Genomic DNA, 7,091 nt, shown 5'->3' on the forward strand with positions numbered 1-7,091 from the left:
CCTCCCAGCCGTGGCTGGGCCCTGGGCAGCTGGCCCCTGGGGCCACGATGGGGGACTTGGGGGTCACTGGGAGGTGAGCACGGGGCACACCCAGGGCACAGCCAGCACACCCCTCATCGTGTTTGTCTAGGGCAAGTCGGGGCACCCGTGAGCCTTGGCCTCCTCGTCTAAGAGTGGAGGTGAGGAGCCCGAGCTCCCGGGGGGGCCGGAGGCGGAACGAGCTCAGCCAGACCTGGCCCCTGCTCCTTGCGCTCGTCGTCGTGGTCACCATCACACACCGGGAGCCCGGCGGGCTTAGCTGCCCCCATCGTCCTGGCCACGGCCCGCCGGGAGCTCCCCTGGCCCATCGTCCAGCCGAGGCGGGTCAGGGTCAGCAAGCAGGAGCCGAGAGCCCCCGGGTCAGCCCTCCACGCCTGTCCCCCTCGGGAGTGCATCTGGCCCTCGGAGGACAGAGGGCTTCGAGAGCGCGCCCGGAGGTTCCAGCGCAGCTCCCCGTAGACCCCGCACCCAAGAACGGCCCTCCTGGGGCGGGAAGGTCGTCCTCCTGGGCAGAGCGCCCAGCTTCGGGAGAGGTGCCCACCCGGCCGGCCGGATCCGCCCCACCCACCCCGGCGACCCGTGGGGTGACAGATGTCGCAGCCAGGGCGCCCTCACGGCCGGGGCAGGGCTTTGAGATAGGAGTAGAAGTTTGCTGAATGAGGCGAGGGGGAAGGGCCCTCAGGGCGCGGGAACAGATGGGGCGGGTGGGAAGGGCCTCAGGCACAGTGTGGCCGTGGGCCGGGGCCGTGGGAGGAGCCAGCGGAGGTGTTGGACTTGCCGCTGCAGGCGCGGGAGCCTCGCTGGGAGGGTCGCTTGGTGGGACTCCCTGTGTTCCGGTCAAGGCGCAGCGGTCCCCAGGGGCTCCCTGGGCCTCTCTCTGAATCACAAAAGGAACCCGTGTCCACATTGACCCTCGAGACTAGACTGTGCTCCTGGAAGAAACCCCTGGTCTCGTGACTTCCCCGCGGGCTCCCGAAACCCCAGGGCTCCACGCGTCTGCTGGGCGGGTGGGAGCCAACGTGCCCCCCACGCCGCGGGTGCCGTTTCCCTCCGTCCGTCCACAGGAGCACACGTGTATGTGTTTGTCAGGATCTACCTATCTGAGGGAGAGCGTGGGAGGGTGCGCACGCGTGGCGGGGGAGCGGCGCAGGGGGATCTCCGGCAGACCCCTCGCGGGGGCAGGGCCTGATGCACGGCTCCATCCCACGACCCCGAGATCAGGCCCTGGGTGGAAACGGGGAGTCAGAGGCTCCACCAGCTGAGCCCCCCCGGCGCCCCCTGAGCCCCGAGCTTCAACCCCGTCTCCGTGGCTGCTCTGGGACGCGCGAGGCCGGTCGGGCCGGTCCCTGAAGACGGACGCGCGTGTGTCCGGGCCTCTCTCTCGGCCCCACGTCAGCAGGGCTGCGAGGACGGGAGTGTTGACACCCCCGCCCCCCGGCTTGCGGGGACAGCTCCGGCAGGGGTTACTGTCGCGCAGCCTCAGACCCTGGCCGAGGTGCCGAAGGACGCCGTCCCCTCACCAGCCAGGCCCTTCGAGGGAGCCCCGGGCCATCAGGTGGGTACGACCGACACCTCGGACCTGCTGTCCCTCAGTGCCCCCCGAGTGAGGGAGCTGGACGTCCCTCCGTGTCCTGAGGCGGCCGAGCGCTGGGCCTCTGGGCAGACGCGCTGGCCCCGGGAGGAGGCCGCTCCGGACTTTGAGCCCGCGGCGCCCGGGAGGGTGTTTCCCGGCGGAGACCGCCCTGACCTTGGGCAGCACCCTAACTGCAACGGGGGTGGGCGGGTGGAGGGCTCTCCCAGCCATAAAGCCGGGGTGACAGGCTCAGCGGCCCAGCCGCACCCCACTTCCCCGGCGGCCCAAGCCGAGCAGAGCTGCCGCCCCTCAGGCAGCCCGGGCACACTCGGCCACCGTCGCGCAGGCCCACCCACCCCTGTTTGTCACCACTGGGGAAACTGAGTCCCCGGGTGGGGGGCGGAGTAGCATGGGAACTGACTGGGTCGCAGGGTCCCTTGGTTCTTCGGTCATTGCCCCCCACTTTACGGGGCGGGGCCCCGTGTGGGGCGCCAAGCCCAGGGCCACAGGCATCCAGCCTGCCAGGTGCTTCCGGGGGACGCGGTCTCTGCTCCTGCCAGGGCCCGGGTCCCACCCCGACCCCTGTGCTCCTGGAGGACAAGTCTAGGAACGCGGGCCTGGGAGTGAGAGATGCTCAAACTACACTTCCTTCCTGCTGCACTCTGCCATGGGCCAAGCCGCTCCATGCCTCGGTTTCCCCATCTGCAAAGAGCGGTCTGTTGTAGCCCCCCTCCCCGGGCTGTCGGGGGGCGGATGGGTGAGGCCCGTGCCTGCGTGTCTCCCCAGAGAGGGGAGTGTCCTTTGGGACCCGGTGCCGGGGGGGCCAGGAGGGACAGTGTGCACTGCCCGCCCCGCAGAGCCTCCCCAGGGCTGGCCTCTAGGCTCTGAGCAGGGGGCTGGGGCCCGTGGCTTCACAGGCTGGCCTCACCTCTCAGGGTTGTGCATGCGCCCGCCTGCCTGCCCACCTGCCTGCCCACCTGCCCACTTGCCCATTTGCCCACCTGCCCCCTACCTGCCCGTCTGCCCACCTGGCCGCTTGCCCGCCTGCCCACCTACCTGCCCGCCTACCTGCCCACTTGCCTGCTCATCTGCCCACCTGCCCACCTGCCTGCCCACTCACCCACCTAACTGCCAGGCGGCGCCCCCTGCCGGCCACCTCCACCTCTGCTCCACCTTCCAGTGAGGCCACCTGCTCCCGCTTCCTCTTCCTTTTCCTCCCCACCCCTCCTCTGTGTGGCATCCCTGGTCCTCAAGGCTCTCCTCTCCTTTCCTCTTTCTGTCCCCCCCTCCAGGAAGCTCTCCGGGGCTCCCCTCCCCCTCAGCTCCATCCCTGGGCGCCTCTGCTCCCGCCCTGCCCAGGGTCTTGCTGGGGTTCGGGTGGGAGCTGTCCCCCGCGTGGCCGTGACCGCCAGGCTGCAGTTCTGAGCCAGCTCCCTTTCTGGGCCCCTGTGGGCGTCCGGCCGAGAGGGTCCTCCGGGGGCAGCCGCCGTTCCCGGTTCCCGAGGAAGCACAGCCGGGCCGGAGGCTGCAGAGGCCGCGGGGGCCTCATGTCGGGGGCCTCACGCTCGCCAGACCCTGCCATCCTCCCGCTGTGGGCGACTGTTCCTACTTATCATTTCTAGGGGCGACGGGACCAGCCCTGCTCCTGGGATGGCCTTCCTGGGGCCTGGGGGGTGCCGTGGCCTCGCAGGGGACGGAGTGGAGGGGATGCCCCTGTGCCCCATGAGCCCCAAGCGTCCTTGAGGCCCCGCGTCCCCCTGCTCTTCCCTCAGCCCCTGTGCTCCCCATGCCCCCCAGTCCCCGTGTCCTCAAGTCTCCCACCCCTGTGCCCCCCGTGACCCCCGTGTCCCCTGCACCTCCACGCCCCCACCCCTACGGCTCACAGGACGGGGAAGAACAAACAAACCCACAGAGACGGAACCAGATCACGGCAGATGGTGGAGACCGCCGGGAACAAGCGGACCAGAGGGCAGGGGTTACGTGACCCAAGCCTTCTGGGGGCCTTGCGGGGGGGGACGACCGTCCAGAGGCAGGACTGGCCATGTGAAGGCCTGGGGTGTCTTAGGCGCAGGAACAGCACGTGCAGAGGCGCCCCTACCCCGGGGCTTCTCCCGGTCCAAGTCCCCCTGCCACCCCGCGGGGCCCGCCGGCTCCACCTGCTGGGGGGCCCAGGTTCAGCCGGTGCCGGGGCTGGGGGCTCCCCAGGAGCCGCTGATGATGCGCTGGGGGGCCCAGCATCCAAGGGGAACCCGTGAGGCCTGCAGGCTGGAGCCGGGAGGGAGCCTGTGGCTGAGGTGCAGGCCCGGGGGCTCGGGCGCCTGAAGGAGCAGCTGCGGCGCGGCCTGACGTGAGCCCCGGGCCGCTCCCCCGGGCCCGGAGGGGTCGCCTGGCTCCGCAGACCCCGGGAGCCCCGCCACCCGCCACCCCACCGCCTGCTTCCTGCGGCCCGGCGCTCCCTTTGCCGGCAGGGCCCGTGGGCGAGCGTCCGTGTGGGCGGGTCTGGGCCACGGCCTTGCGCGTGATGTGGGTCCCCCCAGCCTGCGCCACCCGCACCCCAAGACCTTGGCGTCAGGACCTGGCTGCGGAGACGGGAAGACAGCGGGGGCCTACCAGGGTGCCTGGGGCACGGTTCAAGAGGCAGGATGCCCCGAGGATGCCACTGCGGGCGCCCCCAACGCAGAGCGCCCCTGCCCGGAACTGAGGAGGCCGCAGAAACGCCGGTGCCCGCCACCCCGCGGCAGGTAAGGGGGGCCTGAGGTCGGGAGGCGCGGGCCTGCGTCCACTTCACAGGCAGGAAGACCGAGGACACCCTGGAGTCCCGGCGGAGGCTACGGCTCCCCCCCTGAGGGAGGCCAGACGGGAGGCTTCCGGGGAATGGGTGCCCTGCGGGGACCCTGACACCCACCAATGGGGCCCCGGGCGGGGGGAGATGCTCATGACCCGGCCCGGGAAGGTCGTTATCCCACCCAGCCTCCTCGCCCCCGTCCAGGGAGGGTGGGCTGCCTGGGTCCTGGCGCTGCCCCGCCGCCCCTCACCCTGCCCCCGACCCCGCGGGACGGCCTGCTGACCGGGTCTCCAAGGTCCAGCCCTTGTGCTGAGCAGGACTCGGGTCGCTGGGGTGGTTCCTGCACCCGGGAGCCGAGGGACTGGCCTGGGGGCAGCCACCCTGGTCTGGAGGCCCCGCTGTCCCCGTCCCCGGGCTGGGGGCGCTGACCGTGACCCGCTCGGCCAGGCGGGGAGACACAGGAGCCGTTCAGGGGGGCTGTGCTCACCGCTGACCCCGCGACCCTGCCCCTGCCCTGGCCGCTGTCCCCTTCCCCGGGTGGCCCCAGCTGTCGATCCGGTCCCTGGGTGGAGGGCGGGCGGCGGGCACCCCCTGGTGGTCGCGCGGAGCAGGGCGTCTCGGGGAGTCCGTCCGGGGCGCTGGGACCCTGTGGGCAGGCCGAGGGGGACCTCGGGGCAGAACCGCCCCTGCAGGGGCAGCTTCTCCTACGGGTGCGCTCGGGGGGGGGCCGTGGCCGGGATGCTCGTTTCTGGCGCCCAGTTCCATCCTGGCAAAGCCACAGCGCACTGAAGAGGGGGCACCGCGGGGGGACAGCCTGGGCCTGGGCGCCCCCCACCTGCCTCGGCCCCTGGGGGCTCTGCCCTCCTGCCGTCTACTGCTGTCCGGGGTGCTGGTGGGGGCTGACCCCAGTGCGGGAGCACCCGGGGTTCGCTGTGTCCCCCCCCAGCTCAGCACCCGGTTCCCCGGGGCCACACAGACTCCTCCTGGGCTCTTGTGGGGACCTCCTCCGTGTCCCGCCCTGAGCCTGGGGTGGGCCTGGCTTCCCCCCAGGTGGGGCCGTGCTCCCCTGCCTTGGCACCTGCTGCCCCCACCCCCGAGGCGGGGAGGCTGAGGAGCCCGGCCCCCCACACAGAATGGTCACCCAGAATGACCTTCATGAAGACCGAAAGCATTGTTTGGTGTTTTGATCTGAAATGACTGCGGCAGGAAGAGGCGGGGACCCCCTTCCCTCCCCTGCCCTCCCTCCTCCCTCCCCTGCTCTCCCTCCTCCCTCCCTCCCTCTCCTGCCCTCCCTCTCCCTCCCTCCCTCCTTCCCTTCTCCCCTCCCCCCTCCCCTCCATGGATCCCTCCTCTCCCCAATATCCACTGGGGTGGTCTGAGAGCTGCCCCAGCCCCTGCCCAGTCCCTGCTCTGGGGCAGTGTCTGCGGGGGGCGGACCTGGGTGAGGAGTGCTGCTAGGGCCCAGTGGGGGTCTGGGACCCGCAGAGCAGGGGGCGGGGGAGAAGGGGGGGTGGGTCTCCCCACAGCCCTGTGTCCGCTCAAAGTGGGACGAGGACCTTCCTCAGAGCCCTGACACCCAGGACGCGGCCAAGGTCAGGCGGTTGGGGCGGGGCCAGAATCTGCTCCTTCAGGCCGTGAGTGTGGACGCAGCCTGCTGTGAGGCCCCCCGGAGCCCGGCCACGCCAGCTCACGGGGATTACACGAGCAGGCGTGGACGGGCCCCCGAGAATCAGGGAGACCCGCCCGCAGGCCAGAGCGACCCCCGTCCTTGGAGACACGGCCAGGGGGGCCGCTCCTGGGGGGCAGTGACCGCAGGCCCCGGGCTAGAAACGGGGGAGGAGGCGCAGGGCCCAGGTGCCCCCACCCAGGAAGCGACGGCTGGCCTGCCACGGCGCTTCTCCGGGAGCCAGGGGGCAGCTGCGCGGTGTCCACGCCCATGGGGGGGCCGGGCCGGGGCTCCGGGTCCCGCGGGGCGTCGGGCCACATGCCACCCTCCGGTGTGCCAGCTCAGGGAGGGGATGCCCGGGTCTGGCCGGCCGTGTTGGTGGCAGACGGTGCCGGTCTCTCTCGCAGCGTGATGAGACCCGCTTAGGGGTGTGGAGGAGCGTCTGGCCGCGTCTGGGCCTTGTGAGTGCGCCCGGCCGAAGCCGGAGGCAGAGAGATGGAAAACGAACCGCACACTAATTGACGGTGAGCAATGCACTCGCCGAGTGAAAATGTGTGGGTTTAAGAGAAAAACGTTCAGGGGGCAGGAGAGGCGGCGCGCCCGGCCGCGGGGCCTCGGAGGCCATGTCCTGCCCTGGAGTGGCTCCGGCCCACCCGCCTCCGAGGCCGGGGCAGAGGTTTGTCAAGCGTCCCCACTTTACAAAGACTTTCTTGGGAAAAATAAAGTAATTCCACGATCGCAGAGAAACACGATTTGAGAGGGTTTTATGCCAAAAGAACCCACTGTCTTATTCAAGCCAACGCCTCCCGGGGGTGGCAGGAGCTCTGCAGCAGGTCAAGGTAAGGGTCAGGTCACAGTGTCCCCCCACAGAGATCATCCAGGTCTGCTGCTGACCCACGCGCCCGCCTGCCGCCGTGGACTCTCTCGCAGGGCTGGCGTGTGCTGTGGGACTTTGCCACCAGGGGGTGCCCCGAGGTCGGGTGTTGCACGGGCGCAGGCGGGCGGGAAGGTGTGTGAGCGTGAGCGTG

General features: G+C 70.9%; 1 long non-coding RNA gene across 1 annotated transcript; it reads left to right on the top strand.

The window, feature by feature from the left end:
* The first annotated feature begins 748 nt into the window (after nt 1–748).
* Nucleotides 749–6,810, top strand: LOC144298669 (uncharacterized). Its single transcript, XR_013365614.1, has 2 exons — nt 749–4,353; nt 6,471–6,810. It is a non-coding gene; the product is annotated as an uncharacterized LOC144298669 (long non-coding RNA).
* Nucleotides 6,811–7,091: the final 281 nt, after the last annotated feature.

This window comes from Canis aureus, chromosome 26 (genome assembly GCF_053574225.1).
Source record: "Canis aureus isolate CA01 chromosome 26, VMU_Caureus_v.1.0, whole genome shotgun sequence".
NCBI lineage: Eukaryota > Metazoa > Chordata > Mammalia > Carnivora > Canidae > Canis > Canis aureus.